The sequence below is a fragment of the Aegilops tauschii genome, chromosome 5, assembly GCF_002575655.3.
Source record: "Aegilops tauschii subsp. strangulata cultivar AL8/78 chromosome 5, Aet v6.0, whole genome shotgun sequence".
Taxonomy (NCBI): domain Eukaryota; kingdom Viridiplantae; phylum Streptophyta; class Magnoliopsida; order Poales; family Poaceae; genus Aegilops; species Aegilops tauschii.
Genome location: NC_053039.3, coordinates 475,738,064 through 475,764,147, shown reverse-complemented (window position 1 = coordinate 475,764,147; position 26,084 = coordinate 475,738,064). Strand labels below are relative to the sequence as shown.

At 45.6% G+C, this 26,084-nt stretch overlaps 1 long non-coding RNA gene across 1 annotated transcript; it reads left to right on the top strand.

Annotated features, from left to right (window-relative positions):
* Positions 1-2,830: 2,830 nt before the first annotated feature.
* LOC141022433 (uncharacterized) lies at positions 2,831-5,772 on the top strand. The gene is made up of 2 exons (XR_012183741.1): positions 2,831-3,197; positions 5,122-5,772. It is a non-coding gene; the product is annotated as an uncharacterized lncRNA (long non-coding RNA).
* The last annotated feature ends 20,312 nt before the right edge of the window (positions 5,773-26,084 follow it).

The window sequence follows — 26,084 nt, the reverse complement described above, 5'->3', positions numbered from 1 at the left end:
TCAGAAGAAAGCTTTGCAGCTTGGACTGGGTCTGTAGGTCTCGGTTGGTCTACGTCCACGACCTCTCCTTGACGGTCGTGGATTAGCTAGACTAGTGGAGCATGCTAATGCATCTACATTACAAGCTGGCAGATAAATTAGAAGGTTACAGTTTCAAGTGGAAAATAGAAGGGGTGAAGCGATGATGTCGCATATACCTTGGCCTTGTAATGTAATCATGTTATCTGATTGTTCGGATGTGCCTATCATGTCTGGAGAACCTTGTACCAGCCTACATTATCAACAGTAGATGACTGAAATCTAGTTAAACTTGTCTCTTGAAACTTGGCTTTCATTGCTAGTAGACAAAAAAAATGCTAGTTTGTGTAAAACAGTTTTAAACAAGCAGTTCTGCTAACTTGGAATTGATGCTTGTCTAATTTATGATGGCAAAGACATTACTGTATGATGCTTTGGAGGGTTGCAGAACAGATCGAAATAAATAACATACTTGGAAATATGGAGCATCCGGAATTCAGTTAAACAAGAACAAGTGCAGACTCGGCCTTTATTCAGTTTCGCAGAAGTGCAGACTCAGTCTTTATTCAGTTTTGAACAAGAACAAGTGCAGACTTAGTCTTTATCCAGAATTCGAAATAAAGAACATACAACGTGAACTCCATATGGTAATATATTGTATCAAGAACAAGTGCACACATTCAGTTCTAACGATCCTAGGTATGGACTATTTATGGGGTAGCAGAACCACAAACAGGGAAGCCACATGATCCTTGAATTACAGGAAATCTCACGACAACTGAATAAAGACCGAGTAAATCTTACAGTGCTACTGGATTTGCCACATGGTCGTTGTATTCAGAGATGTAAATAAATCTCACGACCGTCTGTGCTTTTCTCCCCCAAATCTCTTCAATGGTGATCCCTTCTATCTAGAGCTTGCGGGATGAGGAGGGCGGGATGAGAAAATTACCGTCAGCCGGCGCCGGTCGCTGCAATCGGTGGAGAAAGAGAGCCGGGTGGGGCGGCCTCCTCCAATCCGCTGTCACTGGTTGATGCAGAGCTCGGCCGGTCGGGTGGCCTCCTCCAATCCGCTGTCGCTGGTCGCTACAATTAGGGGGATAGAGCGGAGTGCTCGCGCGGGGATGGTCGTGTGGTGGATCCGAGCTCGGCTGGCGGGCGGCCACCCCCATACTGCCGGCCCTGATCGCCGCAGTCGTGGGATAGGAGAGTCGATTGAATCTAACGAAAAAATGCCGGGGTGGGCGGTGGCTTGTAGCGGTGCCTCCTCGCGGGCGAAATAGAAGGATAAATTTTGCCTGGGTCTTTGACGGGTGGGGACACAGAGTGGATGCGGAAAAAAAAATAGAGAAGTGGAGGAAAAAGAGTACATGGGTGGAGGGGAAATATATTTTTTTGCGAGGAGATGGTTTATTTTCAGAAATTAATTTCCACTTAGTATTATGTAATTCATTTAATTCGAAATAAGTAGCAAATTATTATTTAAAAAATAAATCTTACATGAAAATTATGATATGTGGTATTTTCAATGTTTTCTGTGGAGAATTGTAAATAAATATGTGGAAAGTTGTACAAAGGGGTCTTAGGTATGTGATCTGGAGTGCGTCTCTCCTCCCTTCGTCTCTCTTCCAAGAAAAGGTAGCCAGGGTTTCTGCCTCCCATCAGCGGCGCCGCCGATCTACCACGTCTCCTATGGCCTTAGGGCTATGGGTGCGCGTGGATTTCAGCCCTTGCCGGCGGGAGAGCTATGTTTTTAGGTGCTTCTTCAAGTTTTGTTAGGGTTTGTGTCCTGCCCAGGAAGACGAGACGGTGGTGGCTCCCTGAAGATGGATCAAGGTTCTCCTCGCCTAGCCCCTATCTCGATGGTGCATCTAGTATCGTTGGAGGGCGCGTGGAGGTGTGTCTCCGGCGGATCTCGCGGGATTCGGTCGGTGGTTGTTTTTGATGGATTTACTTGGATCCGGTCTTTGTTTTGTCTTTGTTGTGTGTGTCTTCAGGTTGGATCCTTTAGATCTACGCTTCTATTCATCGGCGGCAGTTGTTATTCTGGTGCATTGGTCCTATGGGGACTTAGCACGATAACTCCCCATTTGTTTACTACAACAAGTTGTGCCGGGCTCCGACGAGGGAGGGGCGATGACGGCGCTACGCCTTCGGCTCGCTTTAGTGCTTCTAGTCGTCGCTAGGTGGTCTACCAATCTACACTGGGCCGATGATGAGCACAATGGCGTGGGAAGCACGCGACAACGGGTGGCCTAGAGACGAGCGCGACATCACAGATGGGCGACGCTCACCGACAGCATGACTTATATGGGAAGACGTAATCCAATAACACATGTGGTTTTGATTTGATGCTAGCGCAGTGACTAACCGACGAATTAGAGTAGGACATGAGACCTGGACTGGCTCATGAGACTCGAGTCGCCGCCGTCTCTCATGCCCTACTCTTTCTCGATGAGGCATGTGGCATACACGTCATCAGTGAATGTGAGGTCGATGATGCATCCGTCATGGTCGGAGCCCAACACGTCCACCACGACACAATTGCGGCAGCAAGGGTTGCCGGTCACCCGTAGCGATGCTGGAGAGTGCGACTCTGCCTCGCCGGTTTCTGCCGTGAGGGCTTGATATGGGGTTGTTGGTCAGCCTTGGCGATTGGGCCCAATTTGCATTGTTCGATTAGACGACAATTTTGCATTCATGTAGTAGTGATCGGGCAGTCTGCCGGACGTTTGGCTGGGATATGCGTCCGGCTGCAAATGATCTTATCAAATACAGATATAAAAAAACGCTCACACTCAACTCGCTCCTTCTGCTCTTGTGCTTGGTTGCTAGCTATCACCTTAGTCTCCTCCATGACGTTGACCACAAAAACAATCCCCAAATCAGCACCAAACAACCCCCTGCCGCACCTTGTCGCCGGCGGTTCCTAAAGCGCCGTTTCAGCGGAGCGCCCTAGCCCCGCTGCTTCCTGCTCCGCTGCGCGGGCGCTTGCTTCGCCGCCGGCGGCTCCGCAACAGCGTGCTGTCTGAAGAACAGCGGCGGCCCCTTCCCCCGCTGCTCTTGAGGATGCACGCGGCGTACGGGAGGAGTCGGGATGGGTCGCGCGAGAGAAGGATCAGGTCCCGGTGGTTCTGCAGGAGGCGCGTGCAAAGGGGGACACGCTAGAATGTTTCAGGGTGAGTTCAGGTTCAGGCCTAGTCTTCTATATATTTCAGTAGGGTGGAACAGAGTAGATTTATTGGCCATGTAGTTGATTATTTGATCATCTGTTTACTATATAGTTTTTCATTACATGAACACATGACTGTAAAGAAATCTCTCAGTTAAGGTCAGGCATATGACATCTAACTGTACTGCAGTAGCATGTATTCAGGTTCAGGCCTTTGTACCATTGCAATCTGTAGCAAATGCAAAACAATGTTCACTAGTGCAGTTTTGCAAACACCTATCAGTTGGATGTCAAGTAAAGTTATCTAGTCAGGCATGTATATGTCAAATCCGAACCATGGTATGTACTGTACTACGTGAACATGAACATGAAAAGAAGATAAAAGAGCTAAACTTTGGTAAAATACAAATATGCATTACACGATCTACTCATCATCACTTGAATGCTCATTCTCACTCAATGCGCCATCTTCCTGTCCATCATCATCAGTACCACTATCTTGTGTCGAACAACAGATCAATATCCTTCACAGTTGAAGTTGTCGAGGGCATTTCTTCCTGGTATGAACTGGTCATGTTTCCAAAGGGGTTGAATCCATCCGTGGCAATACCAAGCTTCATATTACGGGCATCCTTAGCGAAACAACTGAACTCACTATCAAAGTGCTCCCATGCTTCACCACAATAGGGTGTCTCATAACATTTGCCTCAGCAATCCTCTTCTCCTTATGCCACCTTGCATCTGCTGATTGTTCCTTTGACACAAAAAATCTTTGAAGCCTCGGGATGATAGGAAAGTACCTAAGTACCTTGTGAGGTACCTTTTCCTCCACACCTTATCTTTCCATCTTGAAGTCCCACATTCAGGACAATGGCTCTTGTTGGCATGTTGGCCCAAAAACAATGCACAATCAAACTTGGAAACATGAATTGTCTCGTAATCCAGCCCGACTTCACTAAGAACATTCTTAGCTTCAGTGTATGATTTAGGTATATCAGCATGTGGAAACGCCACACTAATAAGCTCAACAAACTGATTAAATGCTCTACTTGTAATCCGCTTGTATGATTTGATATGGAGGAGCTTAATAATGAACGACAGCCGTGTGAAATCACTACATCCTTCATAAAGATCTTTCTTCGCTTCATCAATTAGCTTGGAAAAGAGGTTAGGCTTACCCTTGCCTTGCCTTCCAGACATGAACATATCATCTACCATATACGCAACATCGCCTCCGTTGCCAACATCACAGTCATCATCATCTTATTGATATGCAGCACCCTCTGTATTATCACCTTCATCATCAGTCACCGCTTCACCATGAAAGTTCCACCTTGTATATGTAACAGACATACCATTGCATAATTTGTGCTCATCTACTTCAGCCTGGCTGCGGTGTTCCATATTCAAACAGTCCTTCCATGGGCACAATATGTCCTGATTTTCCCTGAAATTTTGGCGAGCGAAACCCATAAACTCTTCAACACCTTTCATGTATGGTGGTGTGAAACGCGTTCCTTATATCCAGCTTCGATCCATTGCACTACAACAAAATAGTTTACTGTTAGCAAATTATATGCTTACACCGCATCGAAGCAAAATTTACTACTAACACAACTAGTGAACCCACTACTAAACTGAAACAACAAAACAGCCACAAATTTAACCCTTTCAAGATTGATGAAAACATCTACTCAGGCAATGAATTTAGTAGAACCAAACCTCCTTCACATTGTCTTTCCTAAGTACAGCATATATGCTTGGTTTCCAAAGGCCACGGACTTGTGCATGTCTTATACACAAACATATATATGCTCACTGTCATTGCAAAACCATGCATCTATCTATGCTATATACATCATAGCAACATTCGTACACACAATACAATAGCAGAAGTAACAGTTCAATCGTTCACACAATTTACCTTGCAGGGGTCGGCTGGATCGATGCTTTGGGAGTTGGGGCCAAGCCGGGAGACTGGCAAGTCCAAACTCTGCGCCTTTGTCAGGTGATGGATGGACAGAGAACTCTGAGCACAGTTGGTGACGGGACGGTGGCCAGTTGGGGACAGGTTGAGGACGAGCCACGTTGTCCCAGTCATCGACGAGCAAATGTGATGCCTGAGGTGGAAGAGCGGAGGTAAGAGGGAGAGGCGGAGGCGCGGTGTGGTAGCCGGTGCGATGCAGCGGTGTTGTAACGCCTCCTACGATATGATGGCAGATGGCTGCATGGATCTGCTTGACGTGGTACAAGGGAGTGGATGCACTTACCTGCAATTGGCAACAGCCAGCCGGAACCGATCTGTGTCGTGCTTCAGCTATCACCGTCCTGCTTCTCCCCGCCGTGAAGCGCCGCCAGCTAGAACCGAGAAGACGATCTGATCGAGTCACATATGCCCCGGGAAGAAATAACTAACCTACGCCTAGGCGTATAGTCCAAGAAGATGGTACCACAATTTGAATAGTGTCCAGACTCTTTCCTAGTGGCAACGCTGTTTGTGCAGATCATGGTGGTTGCCGGTTCGAACTCCTGTACCAATTCTTTTTGCATCGAATCTCCTGTTTTAATTTTAAGTTTTTATAGATAGAACGAAACAACATGACCTCACCAACGCCCCGTTTAAGTTCTTTGCCCAGTCTGTTTACAGATAAGAATAAAAAAAAGTAAGATGCCATCGGATCTCCAATTTCCATTTTAACTTTTGAGATAGAACGAAACAAAACTAGCTCACGAGCACTCAATTGAAGTTTTCAGCATAGACACCGCTGAACAAAAAAAAGTGTTAAATTTTATATTTTTAATGCCCGATTAATTTTTTTGTCAAGTCACTACCTATTATATTAGAAAGAACAAACTAACCATCTAAAAAAAGAACAAAACAAGGTTTTCCCTATTTAAGAATATAATTGTCATAAGTATTTTCATGGCCACTACCTACTTATATTAGCTAGAACAAAATAATTACAATGCTCAATAGGCTTTGAAAAAATGATGGCGGCCCCAACTGCCAAAACCAACGCATGGCTCCTACCTCTCAATAACCCGTGAACTAGCTATTGCGGGTCCCACATTTGTAGTATTCGGTGAGTAGCAAGTTCGTCATGCAAAATACCAAACCGTCACAGAAATTGGCAACCAGGTGTGCTGAAAGGCCGAGGCATTCAGGTGACGTCTAACGTCATCGATTTGCGATAATTGGTGACGCCACTGGCGAGAACATCACGCATTAGGCATTTCGGTGACGTTTTCCACCATTGTCACAAGGATTTTTTTCACAGTATGTCAATTTTGTTGTAGTGGATTTTGAGGACCCTAGTAGGCCGGCCCATTAACTGGCTGCCATGTTCTGGGCCAAATGCCGACCCATATTTGATCCGGTCCATTAATGGCCTGCCACGCTCCGGGCCTAATAGTGGCCCATATGAGATCGGGCCCGTTAAAAGCCTACCACGTTCTGGGCCAAATTACGGCCCAGATTAGGTCCGGCCCTTTAAGAGGCTTTCGGCTCAATTATGGCCCATATCAGATTCGGCCCGTCAACTGGACACTATGCTTTTGGGCCCACTTGCTAAAGGCCCACTTAGTAATTCAGCCTGATATTAGTTTTGGCCTGTTAAGGGCCCGTTTAACATTTCGGCCCTATATTAATTTCGGCCTGTTAAAAGCCCGTCATATAGTTGGGCCTAACTACGGCCCGGTTTGCATCCGGCCTGCTCGCAGCCGATATTTGATTGGGCCAAACAAGGACCGAGACAATTTTGGCCTGTTAAAAGCCCGTGATTTGATTCGCACAATCATGGGCCGGGGTTCATTTCGGGCTGCTGCCGGCCCGTGAGCTGTTCGGCACGTTTCAGGCCCAACCTACATCATGATTGCATGATGGCCCGATTGTGTACCGTAATTTTACGGTTTGGCCGGTTTACTGCGAAGACAGGATATATATATATACAGTAAAATAACTGCAGCATCGTGAATAAGAAAAAAAACCTAGACTATACAATAAAGAAATTACGGCATATTACATCCACTGGGCATCAAAGTTCGCCACTATGATAATAAAGCACAAGCAGACAGCAGATTACATACACTGGGCATCAAAGATCGCCACCAGTGCAAATAAACACGCCGACAAAATAATATACAAAACCGGCAGCACTTCAATAGAGTTCAACAAAGGTTAGCCCTGCTGGGGAGCTGCAGCGCAAGCAGCTGAGTAAGATGATGAGACTGCACTTGTTCAACACTTATATCTTCCTCACTCTGAAAGATAAACAAGCAGACAGACGACAGGTTTTGCACATAAAAGTATCAGTGCTGACAATTCATCACATTTCTTACTGACGAATAAAGTGACACAGTTTAAAATTGCATTAACACAATATGGTATTGTTCAGGTCAAGACATGGCAGGAAATGACATTGTGAAGGAGTTGGCAGCTTCACGACACCACTGGATTACAGATCAAGAACTCATAAGTATCAATGGTTAGTCTGCTGTCAATTTATACCATTTCAGATTGGCAAATAAAGAGACGGTTTAAATAATAGTAGAATGATATGACATTGTTTGTAGTTACGACATTGCAGAATATGACATTGTGTTGTAGTGGGTAGGTTCACCACACCACTGGATTACGGATGAAGAACAGAAGCATACATGCAGTGCAAAAGAAGATCACTTGCTCTGTATAGTTTAATTTACATGGTATGAAGAAGGAACTTGGTTGTACAACTGAAAACTTAAATTGAGAAAGGACAAACTTTTGTTTATGAACTACATAATAAACTTTAAACAAGCAATTTGATGCAAACACCAAAAATAAACAGCTGTTGCAGTCATGCCTAACCAAATATATACAACAAAGTTTGAAGGCTTGAGATGGACAAACTTACATTATTGGTGAAGACAGGCTCTATAAAGGCCTTGTCCATGCTGATGGGGGGCAATTCAAGAAGTTTACCACAGAATCTTCTTCAAAAGCATTGCATTTATTCTACATTTTGTTAAGAGTAAATATAGATGTGATAATATACGAAAAAATTGAGAATATTTAAGATAAGATGAAGAGTGATGCTACATAACCAAGTAGCTATAAATGTAAGTGCAGCGATACAGGCAAAAGGTACAGCCAAGAGCAATGCACAGCTAAACTTCTTCAGTACCAACCTTATGGTAAGAGTAAATATAGATCTGATGTGTAAAAAATGGAGGGCAAAGGAAAATAAGCTGCAGAGTGATGGTACATGAACAACTACCTGTCATTATAAGTACACTGATAAAGGACAGCATGTACTTACAAGAACAATGCAGAGCTAAAAAAACATTGGCATTGGATATATTCTACACTAATGTAACCATTCATACAGATCAGATAATTTGGAGCGAACAATTGATAAGCAAGCTATCATGCATACTACTGTCACATAATGAACCAGGTATGTATGCAAGTATAGTGATACAGGACTACAGGTACTAACAAGAGCAAAGCAGCGGGCAGCATATTTGAGATATCATGTCGTTTTTGTCAAACCGGAATTCTTCTTCGAGCAGATTTCCTGCAAAAAAGATCCGTAAGGCACATGCGGAAAAGTAGAAGTTCAAATTGTCATGTGATTTCATAGACAGTACCTCATCCTAGGAACGAGACCAGTGCATAACAAGGTTTTTCCATTCAATGTCTTCTAAATTTAGCACAGGAGACTTCACCGAAAATTCGTTTATAGACTTGCCATCAAAGTGTGATTTCCTCAGGTAACACCGATACTGCTGCAATGCTTCCTTGAAAAGCACAAGCAAGCTTTGCTCGTCATGACTATCCAGATTGACCCTTGCCTAGTTACAACAATGTAATGTAAATCATTGATGTGTTCAATCAGCAGAAAACAGGAAAATAATAACCATGAATAATAGCAGTTACACGTAAGTTGGACAGGAAGATGTGAAAATGGTGTTTGTCTTCACAATAATCTTCCCATGATGGGAATATATGCACGTAGTCCCTAACAACATTGAAAGCATTGTCTTTTAAACTGGGAATAAATGGAATGGGGTTCCAATCTGCAGGAATTGGCCGTCTCTGCAGTTGGGATTGGTCTTCGGCCGGTGGACTTGCTGTACTTTTTGCTGGAGTGGGATTTTTCTATGGTACAGCTGGTGCTATGGCAAATGAAATCGGTATACCTTTTGCTGGAGTGCAGGTCCTGTGTGGTGGGGCTAGTGGTGTGGCCAGTGAAGTATGGGTACAGTCTGCTGGAGTCGGTCCTACGTTTTGTGTCACTGGTTGTACAACCAATATAAGTGGGGTGATGTCTGATTTCTCCGGCACCACTACGTTTTTCAAGGACTTTGCTGGTGCTCCTTCAGGTTCGGCAATCACCCTCTTCCTTTTTGATGTCTGATGCACAAGAACAACATTTGAGTGGAAAAACATGGTATGATGACAGATGGAATATGTATTGATAATGGATGGGCATGGCATCTCGACATATATGATGAGTAAACTAAGCAGATGGCGGTGCAACAAAGTAGAAGAAATGCAAGACAAGATATGCAAGATACCCGCAATCAATAAAACAATGCCAAATTAGAACAGGCACCTTGATGGGTGAACAGGACAAGCCATCTGCCTTTGACTCCTCGAGGTTAGAATAGTCATTAGGATCATATTCTGAACAAGAATCAACAGGTGGGGAGCGTATGAGTTTCATTGCATCCAGAATGGCACTCAATGCCTTGGTGCCAATTTTGTAAGTCATTGCAGTGTTTAGCTTCAAGAGTGGACTGCTGCTAGTGCGACACAAAGCAGCTACACATATCATAGTGTAGATATAACGGGAAAACCTTAAGCATCAGAGTAAAATCAGCAAACTGGAACTTGCTGGAATATATGTGCTAGTATTGCCGGTACGGCTAGAAAGGCTTCGGATACCAGCTCTCTTCAAGTGAAGGTGCGGTACTGTTAATATCAGTGTAACTCTCAAAGGCGACACAGCTCCCCGCATTCCCTTGCTATTCTTATAGGATTCAAGTGGGCAGGCCACTACAAATCCTATTCCTATGCTTACAATATCCTACGAATCAAAGAGGCTCAAAGTGTCCATCACAACCGACCGTATAGACCTCTACACTGCAAATGTCCCTGCTCATCTTCAGTACAAGGAACATACTGTACTACTATCATACTCCCTCCGTTCCAAAATATAAGTCTTGGTAGAGATTTCCACTATGGATCACATACAGATGTATCCAGATACATTATAGAGTGTAGATTCACTCATTTTTCTCCATATGTAGTCCATGGTGGAATCTATACAAAGACTTGTATTTAGGAACGGAGAGAGTACATATTATAGACGAATGGAAGAGGAACATGGTAAAGAAGAGCAAGCAGATTTTGGATAATAAAATGTTGGTTGCGCAGTGCCCACACATGATGAACCAGAGCGCATTAAGAATGCAACTCCTAGCTGTCTCTCGACCATTTCAGGCGGTTGGATGAAGATCCTACATCTCCTAACCCTTCTTCTTCCTCGTCTCTAATTCTTCCCATACATAACACCGCACGGGCCGCCGGCCGGACCACCGGCCCCCACCGCCTGTGTTCCTCCGCCACCCCCACCCCCACCCCGCCCCAACCCCCACCCGTGTTGAGTTTTCTTTGTTTGGTGAGGCCCCACAACCACCCGAGCCCCTTCGATCACACCGGCAAACTCCGGCAAGCTCTGAAAAATCGACTGACCCAATTTTGAAATTTAGTCGTGTACGCATCTGCTGAGAATTTGACGGTGCTGCGGTAGCAATGGCTGTCGGTGGCGTGGAAGCAGATCTAGGAGGGTAGACGGTGGCGGCGGGGCGCCGTGGACGAGACAGTCATAGGAGCGGCGCCGGCAAGGTGGACGACGGCGGGGATGAAGCGAGAGGACGGGATGCAAGGATCCCGGTCCGAAGCCGTGGATGAGAGAGGTCGATCTCTTGTAATGGACGGCGGCGTCGGGGTATCAGCTCCGGCATGGTGGAGGAGGACGGCGGTGGATGGGGTGGCGGATGGAGGAGGGTGGGGTGGAGAGGGTGTTTTGGCGCCCACGGAGTACGAATGGGGAAAGGGAGGTAGAGAGGAAGGGGGAACCATGTATTCAGGATGCGCTTGTCTCAAATGCGAGGAAATTTACAAACTTAGCCCCCGTTTCAAATTTCTACTACATCACAGCAACATTAGTCGGTTGGGGATAGGACGGTAATCTCGCATACACCGAATATTTGCCGACGAGAGTTTGTTTTTGGCGCCCATCGTGTATGAATATGAATCGGGGAGGGAGTCGATTTCGGCCGAGGACACACTGTGTTTTGGCGCCCACCGTGTATGAATCCGGGTGAGAGGCGGTTACGTCACGTTTGGGTGAAATTACAAACCTACCCCTATTGAAACCTATAGAAATCCAGCAGATAGGCTTTGCGTGGCAGGGATAGGCAGTAGTGATTTCCATCTCGCGGATTTTGGTTTCGGGCGGTTACTGCGACTTTCCCCGCTTCGTTCAAATTTTGCAGAGTGCACGTTTACCATGCCAACTCAATTCGAATCCCGTTTGTATTCTATTCTTTTTCAGGTGGGATCCATTTTCAATTGGAATTACATTCTATATACATCATTTTTTATATATACTTTCAAAAGCACAACAAAGAATTCTGCTCCTTTATATGTATAATATGATTTACAAATACAACGATCTCGAAATCTTAAGGTTGAATTCGAAAAAATTTAACCAAATTATGTTCTACTAAAATGTATGGATCAGTAATATCTACATATTAAATAACATAGATGTGCGTGAATTCATATGAGTATGCATGTTTGATAGATCAATTTTGGTCCGAGTATGGATTACATGTATCATCATCTTGAATTCAAATATTTGAATCCCTTTTTTGTTCACTCCTTTCACGCCCATCTCTCTCGCATGCATGCTCCTTCAGGTAGCTATCACTCTCTTTTCTCCAGCTCACCCGCACGCTCACTTCATATTTCTCCTATCCTCGCAAACATGGTCTCTCGACGTCTCCCTTGAGAAGTGTCACACTCTCCCTATCATTATACATTACACGGTTTTCATTATCTCTCACGTCTCTACTGTTCTCTTGTATCACTCGGTACCTAAGCTTTCTTTTTCACCGCCACACACACAGTCTCCACTCGTCTTTCACTTTGTCTTTCTCTCTATGGGATTCTCTCACACACCCTATATGTCTCTACATATGACTCATACCACTAAAATTACTCTCTCTCTCCTGTAGACAAAACATTTGTTGCGGTCTCCTTTTCGTCTCCATCCCAGACTGACATCATTCATTTGTTTACCGATCAGACAACCCCGACTACCGTCTCCTCTCTCTCACACACATACACACACACAACTCCTGCTTCCACTCCCCTTCCCGACTACCATCTCTCTCACACACACACAAAACTCTCGCTTTCGCACCCCGACTCGTATTTCTCTCACAAACATTTATCGACTAGCTAGCCTCTAGATAGGTTTATACACCCGCACACTCGTGCTTCCACCATCGCATACATGTCTCTCTCCCGCTCCTTGTATCTATGTAGATTTTTCTTCCCTTCTTGAGACACGCCCTCTCGATCATGCACACACACACTATCGCCTCATTTTAAGCTGATACCTATTGCACACACACTCCTTGTGTCTTTGTCACACATGCACTCCGTCCTCCTCCACTCTCCCTCTCTCTCACACACACATGGGCTTTTTGCAACAACTAGCAAGATGCCCATGCATTGCACGGAACATCAAGATGCATTTGTATGAGTAGTTTATCTTGTGGGGAAAAGGATGAACGAGGGAAGGCCTTATTTGCAAATGTGGAGAGGGGTGTGGGTATCTTTTTGCAAAATTGCCATAGTTTCCTTCCTATCCGTCAGATATAGATCGGACGGCCTATATTGCAGGATGGCAGGCACACGATCATCACCGACAATGCTTTTTATAAGAGTAGGGATAAAAAATAGAGTTGGTGATGACGGTGGGCCTGCCATCCTGCAATGTAGGTCGTCCGATTTATATCTGACGGATAGGAAGGAAAATATGGCAATTTACCCGCACTCTTCACCACATTTGCAGATAAGGCCTTCCCTCGTTCATCCTTTTCTCCCACAAGATCATGATGTTCCGTGCAACGCACGGGCAACTTGCTAGTAAGAGTAGAAATTAGACATATACCACTTCTCGAATCTTGAAACCAACAACATTCCTCCCTTATCTCATCAAAACCGCCAAAGGAATATATTTTTAGTGAAACATAACATATTTTTAGTGATATACGTATTTCAAAACTAGACTTTTTTCTATCAAATCGGTGAATATGTATTAATCTACTTTGATCGTGTGGCAACGCATTGGCACATTGCTAGTAGTTATTATAATTATTTGGACACCAGAAAAACAGTGGAGTACATATACGAAGAGAAGAGGCGCACGCACGCAGTCGGCCTCTCGCTGTCTCGCACACATGAGTGTTACGTAAAGGCGGCGTTAACAAATAAACCCTAAAACCCTAGGTGCACGATTGCTGCATTCGCGGGTACCGGGTACATGGTGGAGCACCTTTGTAGGAATAGTCAGCTCGCGTGATAATTTGATCCATAGGAGTTGCTGGTCGGGACCACAGGTGAACGACTTGGAGCGCGGTGGCTCGCCAGTTGCCACAGATCGAGTAGCCACGTTTAAAATATCTTTTTTTAGCGGGGTTAAGAGTTCCGATTTTAAATGGCGCGTTATAAGTAGTAAGTAGTTTTTAGAACGATTGGTATGGAGCGAAAATGGAATTCATAGTACTACGTACCTCCTTGGCGTATGGTTGTATGGTTTTTTGCGATGGAGGTTGTATGGGTTTATGTTGCGAGATGTTGAACCTGGTAGTTCTACGGCAAATACTATGGTTTAGATTTAGATGCTGGTTTTCAGTAATGAGAATCGGAAGGGGAAACCCTTCTTTGATTAAAAAAACTACTACCTCCATTCTGGTTTACTAGTCCCCATCGTACTTTGGGTCAAAGTTTGTCCATGAATTTTACTTGTAAAATGTGAATGGAAAACGAGATTTTGTTATACCCAAACAAAAAAGGACTGGAGGGAGTGATTGCTCTGACACGGACGCGACCTCTCATAGCACAGGCATTGAACCGGCGCGCCGGCCAAGAGGGCCGCACTCGCTACAGGCCCGGCTGAGCACGCCTCCTCGCCGCGTGCAACCAGCTTAAGACTGCCCCACCTGCCTTCATTGAATCCGCGCGTGTGCCGGCAACACGTCCTTCCGCAAGCCAGCAGGCATTTTAGAACACACAAAATGACTAAAATATTAATTGAGTTTCTGGACTTTTAATGTGCATAATCTAAATATAAATTGCATGCACATGCTCCGGTGCACCAAAGTGGGTTGAAAAATCACATGTGTGTCCTTGGTTGAATTTCTAGGTCCCATGGAAGAAATGAGAATGAAATTCAAACATCTGGGCGTCATGACTCGGCCGAGAACATCGAGAAACTTTGATTTTAAATTCATGTAAATCCAAAACTCGCCTGGAAATCATGAAACTTGGCATGGTGTCATGTCATGGCTCTAACATGTTGTGGTAAAAAATTGGGCCGATTTGGAAGCTCGTGGTTCTAAGAGGGAACGTGCCACCTTTGAGTGTCAAACGATATACGCTGCCCCCCTTGAGTTTCTTAACAAAGGCAACATAGAACTACATTAGTGCCCTGTTAAATTTTGGAATTATTCCAGGTTCGTTTGTCGTTTTTTATACATTAATTGAGTTTCTGGTCATTTAATGTGCATAAGTCAAATTTAAACTACAAGCACATGCTTTCGTGCACCAAAGTTGGTTGAAAAATCACATTTGTGTCCTCGGGTGAATTTCTAGGTCCCATGCAAGAAATGAGAATAAAATTAAAACATCTGGGCATCGTGGCTCGGCCGAGAACATTGAGAAACTTGGTCTTAAAATTCTTGTTAATCCAAAACACGTCTGAAAATCATGAAACTTGGCATGGATGTCATGTCATGGTACTACCATGTTGTGGTAAAAAAATGGCCGAATAGGAACAGATTTTTGTATAAGCTTCTTGCAAACCGAAGCTTCTCTCAAGAAGGCTCGTGGTTCTGAGAGGGAACATGCCACCTTTGAGTGCGAAACGATATACGTTGTCCCCCTTGAGTTTATTTACAAAGGCAATATAGAACTACATGAGTGCCCTGTTAAATTTTGGAATTATTCCGGCTTCGTTTGGCCTTATTTACACATTAATTGAGTTTTTGGTCATTTAATGTGCATAATTCAAATTTGAACTACAAGCACATGCTCCCGTGCACCAAAGTTGGTTGAAAAATCACCTTTGTGTCCTCGGGTGAATTTCTACTCCCTCCTTCCATCTATATAGGTCCTAATGCGTTTTTCGAGGCTAACTTTGACCAAACGTTAGAGCAATAATATATGACATGCAACTTACACAAAGCATACCTTCAAATTTGTATGTCAAAGGAGCTTCCAATAATATAATTTTCATACTATACATCTCATGTGCTATTCATCTTGTCAATAGTCAAAGGCTGTCTTGAAAAACACATTAGGCCCTATATAGATGGAAGGAGGGAGTAGGTCCCATGCAAAAAATGAGAATAAAATTCAAACATCTGGGCATCGTGGCTCGGTCGAGAACATTGAGAAACTTGGTTTTAAAATCATGAAACTTGGCATGGTGTCATGTCATGGTAGTACCATGCCGTGGTAAAAAAATTGGCCGAATAGGAACAAATTTTGGTATAAGCTTCTTGCAAATCGGAGCTTCTCTCAAGAAGGCTCGTGGTTCTGGGAGGGAACGTGTCACCTCTGTGTGCATAATTCAAATTTGAAATACAAGCACATGTTCCAGTGCACCAAAGTTGGTTGAAAAATCACATGTGTGTCCTCGGGTAAATTTCTAGGTTCCATGCAAGAAATGGGAATGAAATTCAAAATTCTGGGCGTCGTGGCTGGGTTGGAAACATTGAGAAACTTAGTTTTTTAATTCCTGTAAATCCAAAATACGCATGAAAATAATGAAACTTGGCTTGGTGCCATGACATGGCACCAACATGTTGTGGTAAATTTGCAGTCCGATTTGCGAAGGCGCACACATTAACAATCAACAAAGTCATTTTGGAACAAGTGCTGTCACGTTACAATCGGAAACACAAGTATTATTGAAACCGTGGGCGTTCTACTTACTAGTACCATTTACGTGCCGCCACGCGTCCCCATTTTTTATTAGCTAGGAGGCGCCATGCAGGGTACCTATTTGAGTACGAGAGGCGTGCGATCAGACCCCTGCGCGTGCTTATCGGGAGGAGAGCCCTTTGACCTCCATCTGACGTCCACCTCTCTCCCAAGGTCTCCATTAATGGCGCCCGAGCCTTTGTTTAGTGGCATGGCTATGTCTCACTCGACTGAGATTTAAGAGAGAGAAAAGAAAATCTGAAAGCACGGATCTTGATGTAAGATCCGACGGACCTATATAGCATCTACTGCGACTTATAGCAAGACTGATGAATATATAAGGACAATTATTTTTTTTGATCAAAGAAGGGCTTGCCCCTTCCGATTTTCATTACTGAAAACCACCACAATTCACAAGAAGTTCAGCACAACTCGTTGAGAAACCACAATTCAAGGGGCGGAGGCACAAGGGGCAGTGGAGCACGCTGAGGTCCATCGAGACCTTAGAGAGCTCCATCGTCGGGTCCTGTTCGGTCTGCATGATCTCGCCCTCCTCGTGCACAACCATCTCTCGACTTGGGCCGGGGTATTACAAAGCTTTACCGTCACATATTTTATACTACTTCAAGGTGCATTAAATCAACACATGCAAGTATCAAAAGGAGAGTCACGGCATGCATGCATGCATTGTAATTAATGCATCGGTAAACGCAAATTATTGAAATATATCGAGTGCAGTGCTTTGATGTGTCGCGTCAACTTGTACATCAATGAGAAGTTTGATTATCCTCTCCCTCGCGGACTTAACTGCACCTGCCTTTGGCTGTATGACAGGTTGGCCACACACCTGTCGGGCCCACCTGTCATACACGCAAAGGCAGGAGCGTCCCTCCCTTGCCCATGAGCGTGGTGGCTGGCAAGACTAGGAGAAGCTTTCGCTACACGCTCTCCCTCCCGCATGCGGTGGACATGCAGCAGTTTAATCGGTATCAGATGGCCAGAAGCGTACTGTAGTACTCCTCCAATGCAGTAGTACTCCATCATTGTTCGACTTCCCGAAGAGGCGAAGAGCCAAGCGCAGCCCGGACGCTCGTGTGGCAGTTTCATGTGTAGAGTAGTCTAGGATAGCGTGTACCGTGCCTGTAAGCTTAAAATCGTTGGGGTCGGCTCCATGCTATGTGGCTGTCTCGAAGTTTTTAAAAAAAATTAAAATAGTCTTCTAGCCCTACCTGACACCCTGGTGATTGTAGTTTGCACGCTCATCTGGTCAAGACAGGAATATATATTTTAATTTGTTTTTTTCGAAAAGGGGGGACTCCCCAGCCTCTGCATCAGAACGATGCATACGGCCACATATATTTTAATTTGTGGTGGGTAAATGTTAGAGGTTGCAGCAAATATATTGTACACTGCGGGTCTTTCAGCCAAGTTTAGAGGCAAGCATGTGGGGCCAGTGCTATGATGTGTCGCGTCAACTCGTACAACGAGGAGAAGCTTGATTTTACTACACGCCTTCTCCCTCACCCATGCGCGCGGTTGCTCGCAAACGAGGACAGGCTTTTGCTTAGTAGTACTTCTACAACAAGCTATCCGTCCCACTCGCGGTGGACGGACATGCAGCAGTGGATTCGACATTGTAGAAGCAGTAGTAGTAACATCATTGTTCGTCTTCTCGAAGAGGCGAAGAGCCAAGCGCACACCAAACGTTGCAGTTGCGAACATTGGAGCACGCATATAGCCAGGCTCTTGCATGAGACAAAATTGCTATGTGAGCCCACTATTGTACTAGTACGTACAACTACTTGCTACTATAGCCCTGTAAACCATAAAGGAGTATTTTCCCTTCTAGAGATCTCAACAAGTGACTAGACTACACCGAGACGGAGTACATATGGAGCAAAATGAGTGAATCTGCACCATAAATAAATACGTACTAGTTATATCGTTTTCCTCTCCGAGGTGCACAATATTGAGTATACTGACTAGTCTCTTTTTGACACGCATTTACGTTTTTTTACATAGTACAGACTCAAGCGCTCATATACACGCGCATACACTCACCCCCTATGCACGCACACACGCACGACACTATCATCTTGAAATTTACGAAGTCACCATAGGCACCTCGTCGTCGACAATGTAGGAAAATTATGAGGGGCGTCTCTCCAACAGTGTTCCTTGGCTCGCACCTAGCATCACAGTGGTCGAACTTGGAGTCATTCATCTGGTACACGTGCCATCTCAGATCTGGACACAAGGTGACGCGGCCTCTCACTTCCTCCGCCATTTGAAGCTGCGCGCCGGTGGAGGGCTAGCATACTCCAATATTAGGTTGGCTCTATGTGATGTGGCAACTTCATATACTAACCGGATGCTGGCTATACTCCCTCTGTAAATAAATACATGGTGTATTGTTTTATTCCTATCGGCGAGGTAACTTAATGTCTTTTTGCTACTTAATAGGATTACATGCAATGAACTAACCACCGCATGTGATGTTTGGTAGTCTCAAGTCATTGAAAGCATGCACGGGCACGGAGGGGGATGCAGCTTCATTGACTTACTGCACCTACCTTTGGGTGTATGACACGTGGGTCCAACGGGTGGCTGGCCAACCTGTCATACAGCCAAAGGCGGGTGCAGTAGAAGGGCGAGGAGTAGATGGCCAACACGCACGTGAATTCAACGCAGTCTGCACTTCTCATATAAAGGCTCCCGCCAGTCCAATCTACGAAATCCTACGCACCTACGCACCTAAGGGCAAGAGTGGTCACTCCAATCGCAAGATCAGTTGACTAGAAGCTAGACCCATGGAGGCGATGAGCGTGAGCATCAGCCGGCTGTGCCAGATAGTCCGCGATGCCGGCCTGCATCCTGGCACCGAGGAATGTCTCCAGGTAGTGCTTGAGGCCGCCAGGGCGAGGGGCCGCTTGGACGACAACTTCGTCTCCTTGTTCGATGAGGTCCTCGTCGGCTTCCTCGACAAGTTCACCGTCGTCAAGAAGCTCGCGGACGACCTTGACGTACGCCTCCAGCCCACGCGCCCAGGCTCTGCGATGCCTGCCACCCTCAACAGCCTCTATGGTGACAACCTCTTCGACGCACTGGTGGCCCTGCGACTGCCCGCCGTCGCGCTGGAGAATGTCCACCTCGAGGTCGCGCTCGCCGCGCAGCGCCTGGCGCAGCAAGACACCATCGACATAATCATCCACGTCTACGCGCAAATCGTCCACAAGGACTACTACATGCAAGAGGAGGACGATAGGACGCTGGCCTTCTTGGACCGCAGGGCAACCTTGGACGGCATTGTTTAGAAGCACGTTGAGCTTGCCGCGAACGCCGCTGCTCCTCACACGTCGGTTGGTGACCCGGTGCACTAGGGCGTGAGGATGTCGTTGATGGATCCGTATGTATCTTTATCTTTCCGTCAAATCCAAGTAGTAGTATATGGTACTACTAGTAATTCTCTTACCTTTCGCATCAACTTCATAATTTTCCTACGTACTCCATGCATGAACCGTGCCAGAACCAAACTTCTCATTACTCTAGGAAAATCGTTATTTCTATCTATCGGTCGCCCCATGGAGTAGAAGCAAATTTTACAAGTTACAAGTTCAAAAGGAAAAGCCTGCCGTGTTCGCGTCGCACCCCCACATGGTTTGTCCGGCACGCCGCTCAAGGGGGAATGCGTGCTGTGTTGCATTTTCACTTACAAGTGGGACCGCAGTTGAGCAAACCGACTATCGGCAAACCCCCACCCCGCCCACCGCGCGATGGCTGAGAAAACGGGAGGGAGAAGAGATGGTTGTAGCTAGCATGGACTCCAAGAAAATTGGTGTCGGATGGGACTCGTGTGGGTGGCGTGTGCCGTACTGCTAGACATGAATGCTAGTTATGGCCCATGCCACCCCACTATATCGAGGTGCTGGTTACTCCACTATATCGAGTATGTAGAACAAATTTCCTGGAGTCCGTGCTCGGCCCTCCTCTATCTCTCTTCTCAGCCAGCCAGCAGACGTGCGGAGCCCATCGTCTGTTTGCTCATATGCGGTCCCACATGTCAGTGAAAACGCAAGAGGACCCACTAAACCTGCACATCTTTCACCTCGACGTGTTGGTGATGAAAAACAAATCCAATAAAGATCTTCGGTGGCCGCTTTTGGAGTTACTCAAGAGTAGTAAGATTCTATTTACAGTTTAACCCAAGATGCACCTCACGTGGCTTCACCTACCACTCTATTTTCTTGCATGACACGAACTGGATGCTGGATGTCCCACGTGTCAGCAAAAGGAGGAAGAACTCGACCAAATCTTCGGTTGTGCTCTCAGATTAGACTAGTTGTGCTAACTTAAAATTTTATTGTGTAGAATGGATGCAAGTTTTGGTATTGGGAAGAAGAGTACAATGATATATTGATAGAGCACAATTTAGTAGATGTTCTAGCACTTTTAGCTAGCATAGAGGCTAGAGATGAGACTAGTGCACTTGTTGATAGAATAGAGGCTAGACACATCTACTTCTTTACACTCGAAGAATAAAGAAGCACGCAAGATCGAGCCTCCGCAGATCAACAATGAATGCATCGAGAAGGCACTAATCCAACTTACAGGAGCAGTTATGGAAGTTGGATATCTTCTAAAATGTATTCTTGTGGTTCTTGTTTTCTTTGGTCTTGCTTTTCTAGTCAAAATTTTGGTGATGTATTTCCATGTACCAAAAAATGAATGATGAAAAAAAGATATGTGTTTGCAAAGAAAAATGTACGCGGCCGGGATGCGGTCGCGCGTTCGGCGCACGACCACCGCATCCGAGAAATGGCCCGGACACGACCCCATTGCCCTACCCAAATGGACAGAATCCGGGCAAAACAGAGGTCCGTTTGGGGTCGTGCGTTGGAGTTGGCCTTACAAGTGGAACCGCAGTTGAGGAAACCGACTATCGGCAAACCCCCACCTCGCCCGCCGCGCGATGGCTGAGTTAGAGAAACGACTAGGTTGAAGAGATTGCTGTAGCATGGACTCCAAGAAATATGGTGTCAGATGGAAGTCGTGCTGGTGGTGTGTGCCACACTCCTGGACGTGAATGCTTGTTCTGGCCCATGCCACCCTACTACTCCTAGTACTACTTATAGTAGTAGTATCGAGGATTCGAGGTGCTGGTTACGTACAGCGAACACATTAACATATGGCCCACCTCACACTGTGGCCAAATTTCCTGGAGTCTGTGCTAGGTTAAAAAGTGTTCTTTGTGAGGATGGGTGGCTGGTCTCAAGTTTAAAAATTGTTGTATTACGTACGTAGACGTAGAGATAGTGCAGCATGTGAAGCTAGTACAAATAGTGTACTATTGTTGATTGGCCTCATCCGATAACCTGTTGCAATGCACGTACAATTATGTATTCGGAAAATATTTTTTGCCTCGTCGCAGCACCCACTCAGAGAGCGACTCGATAGCCATTCATAAATTTAGTAAGTTTATCACACGCATATCATTTTATTACATAGAACAGGTCATCAACCCACAACAACAACGAGGATAGATTATAAATACTAAAGTTTTCATCACACAACAAATAACAAGCAATGAAATGAACTTCAACTCAACCAATCCTCGGCGTTGGAAATGCTTGCCTTGAACCACAAGTGATTCTCTGGGAAGGGCCAGCTATTGTAAATCTCGAGGCCAACGCAGGACTGATCATCTAGGCAGAAGCGGCCTACTATATCACGACCAGGGTAGGTAACCACTGAAATGTCCGACGTATAGATACAGTTGCTTCTCATAAATGGTAGTAACATTGTGTCAACAGCAGCTGGATCGGCTTTCACCATCATTGGATAGTTTTGTCCAAGGAAGAGCGAGTTTACTCCAAGAGTACTAATAAATAACTTTGATGTGTCCCGTCAACTCACAGAACGACGAGAAGCTTGCTTACTACGCCTTCTCCCTCGCCAACGCGTGCGCGGTGGCTCGTAGCACGAGGAGAAACTTTTGCTTACAAGCGGTGGACGTGCAGCAGTTAATTTGGTGTCAGATTGCCAGAAGTACTACTGTAGTACCATCATTATTGTTCGACTTCCGGAAGAGGAGAAGAGCCAAGCGCAAGGTCACCTACTAACCTAGTACAGTACTACTATAGCCAAAGCCGGTCCACCTTTTTAGAGCATGGTTAATAAATATAGGCGGCTCTTGCAGCGGCACATCATTTAGAGCAAGTACTCTCTTCGTAGGAACAAAGGAAGTGAAACAAAAGTTGGAGTGGATGCTAGATTGCCAATTAAAAGATGATTACATAGGAAAAAATCCTATAGCATTCTATCCTATGAATCAAACGACCAATTTAGGAAAATTATGAGGGGGGTCTCTCCAACAGTGTTCCTGGGCTCGCACCTAACATCACGGTGGTCGAACTTGGAGTCATTCATCTGGTACACGTGGCATCTCAGATCTGGACACAAGGTGATGCGACCTCTCACTTCCTCGACCATTTGAAGTGGCGCGCCGGTGGAGGGCTAGCATACTCCAATATTAGGTTGGCTCTATGTGATGTGGCAACTTCATATACTAACCGGATGCTGGCTATACTACTACGGTACTCACACTCCAAGAAGTGACTCGAAAACCATTCATAAATTGAGTCTATGACATGCATTCGCAACTAAAATGTACCATTCATTAAATACAACAAGTCATCAACACACAACGACAACGAGGATACATGTTGGATTATAGATTATTTCCAACAAAACATTCTAGCAAATACTAAAGTGTTCATCACACAACAAATAACAAGCAATGAAATGAACTTCAACTCAACCAATCCTCGGTGTTGGAAACGCTTGCTTTGAACCATAGGTGCTCTGGGAAGGGCCAGCTATTGTCAATATCGAGAGCAACGCAGGACTGATCATCCAGGCTGAAGCGGCATATATCAGGACCAGGGTAGGGAACCACCGAAATGTCCGAGGTATAGATACAGTTGCTTCTCATAAATGGTAGTAACATTGTGTCAACAGCAGCTGGATCGCCTTTCACCATCATTGGATAGTTTGGTCCAAGGAAGAGCGAGTTTGTTCCAAGACTATCAATACTGAACCAGGGAGAAGGTGTTTGTGCTAGCACACTAGTATCCGTCCTGAATACCATGCAACGGGTGTTGGAATAGGTCAGGAGAGGGCGACCATGGGAGACAACACCTGCTTCCTCAGTAGTAACAGTCTGAGTGCACTTTATACAGACAAGAAGAGGTGATCCATCGGAATTAGTTGCCAGGCGCCACTGAGTATATAAGTTCTGCTCCTCCTCATGCTCGTGATCATCACCATCGTCATCTCCCCCTTGCTTATAAAAGTTTTCAAGTATAGGTGGTGGAATGTTCACAGGACCTTGGAAACACAAGAAGAAGGTTAATTAGTAAAGGGAAACTTGCTAACCCACATGCATGTGGATGAAACAATTATAATTACAGTGGAAGACAAACGTACCAAAACTACGAGGATCCCATGCAAAAACAGTGCCACGAGTGGTGGCAGCAAACACAAGATCCTCGTATTCAATTGCATCACAGTACACATCCGTGTATAGAAACTGATTTTTGAGCAATATCCATCCAGTCGAACCATGAAGGACGGCAACAAGCTTGTCGAAGATAGCAACAACTTGATAGTTCTTGTAATTCCAAGAGCGGTTGGGAACTCGACAAATTGCTATCTTCAATAGACGACAGTCACCATGATCGTATTTGAACATACGTAGATCATCTGTGTGCTCAACCTCAGGGCACTCGGAGATTTTTGGAAGTGGAATCCGCTGACGAGTGTACACATTCACAAGTTCCCACTCGCAATTGTACCCAATATAAACAACCCAATCTCCATTTGTGCCAGCCCAGGACTTACCCTTAAGCGATGGCATCTTGACATCACACGTATCATTATCAAGCGGCATCAACTTGCACAAGGCGAGGCCTCCGTTGTCCGCGCCCATGCGAACAGGCTTATAGCGAAGAAGATAAGGGAGATCAAACCGCTCCTGGACCCTTGGGTTCCTTGTAATGATGTTATTAGTTGAGTCGAGAATGGGCTTGAACGAACCTGCCATGCTAGCCGAGGTGATGACGTCGCACCGATCAATGAGTTCCCCCACCACGTCATCTTTCAGATCAGGGCAAGAATAACGGGGTTGTTTCCGGCTTGTTCCCTCCATAGAGAAGACGATCGAACAATGGCAGAAGGAAGGGTGAAGGCAAATGGAGGAGGGAGGAAGTGCGTGTGACAGCAGTTCCAAATCGAGAGGGAAAGGTGAAGAGTCGGTGGACGGTTGCCAGTTTGCCACGGTACACGAAGAGGCGCCCCGGCCTACACGTCCTTTCGGAAATTGTACAAAAGGACTCACCGTCGTCTCACTGACATGTTGGAACGGGACCACATGTCAACGAAACATCATGTGTAATTTCTCGTGCAAAATGCGATCTGGCCGCGTTGGCCCGAGGTGCCGCATTATTTCTCGACTTTATTTTTTTAATGGCGTGCCGTTCAGTTTTGAAGCACGACTAATTGGTACTGTTTGCAGAGAAAATATAAACTACTCTACCACTACTCCACCTCTAGTACTAGTAGTATAAAAAAGATATATAGGCTGGAGCTTCAGAGCTTTCTTGCTAAGGGCTGCCCACTTGCTTCTCACACTATCACCCTCTCTCCAGATCTAAAAAAGACGGCCTCTCTCTCCCTCCTCACCAGTGGTCACAGATCCGCAGGGGAAGAAAAGGACGTGCAGTGTTGACGCACTCGTCGCTGGCAAGCGAGGTCACGCACTGACGACAAGGCTGTCCTCTCAGACCTAGCGCCCGCGCGGGATGGCCTCCGTCCCCAAGCTCGCTGTCGTAGTGCGTCTGGACGATGACCACGAGCGAAGCCACTTCCCGCCGACCCTCAGGTATGCTACCTCTTTTCGAACCATACCCTTGTTCTATTGCCCCATCTGCCATGTCGCTGCATGTGGATCTTTTTCCACTCCACCATCTTCCCAATTTGCTATCCTCTGCTCTGCTGGTCACGCAGACGAAAACCTTAATTTGCACTATTAAAGGAAACCCTACTTCATGCAGACTAATCCATGTTTGGGTTATATAAGGAAAGGAAGGAGACTGTACTGTCCAAGAGAGTAGGCATCAAACCCGCATCTAGGTTGAGAAGGGGAAAATCAGTAGCTAAGGAACGAGTCTCGTGTCTCTTGGTTGAAGAAGGGTAGAAAGGCATGACAACGCAATAGAGAATGACCAGGTTGATCAGTTTGTTGCCCTCACATAGGAAAAAGGTGGCTAAACATAACAAAAATGGGACGTAATCCACATATGCTGCCTGGATATTTGTTGCTCTGGGCAACCATACCTCCCTCACCACTCTATGCGTCCGTGGAGGTACATCGTACTGGTGCGCCCATTGTCCGAATGGGCCTCGCATGCTCTTAGTCTAACTTTGTTGCTGTTAGTATAACGCCAGCAGTCAGGTCAAGCAATGCTACTGCTAAAGTGATGCCACATTTAACTAATGCCGCACTCAGTCTAATGCCACCGATAATGTCGGGTGGTAGGTGCGACATATGCCAACGGGTGGCTTATCATG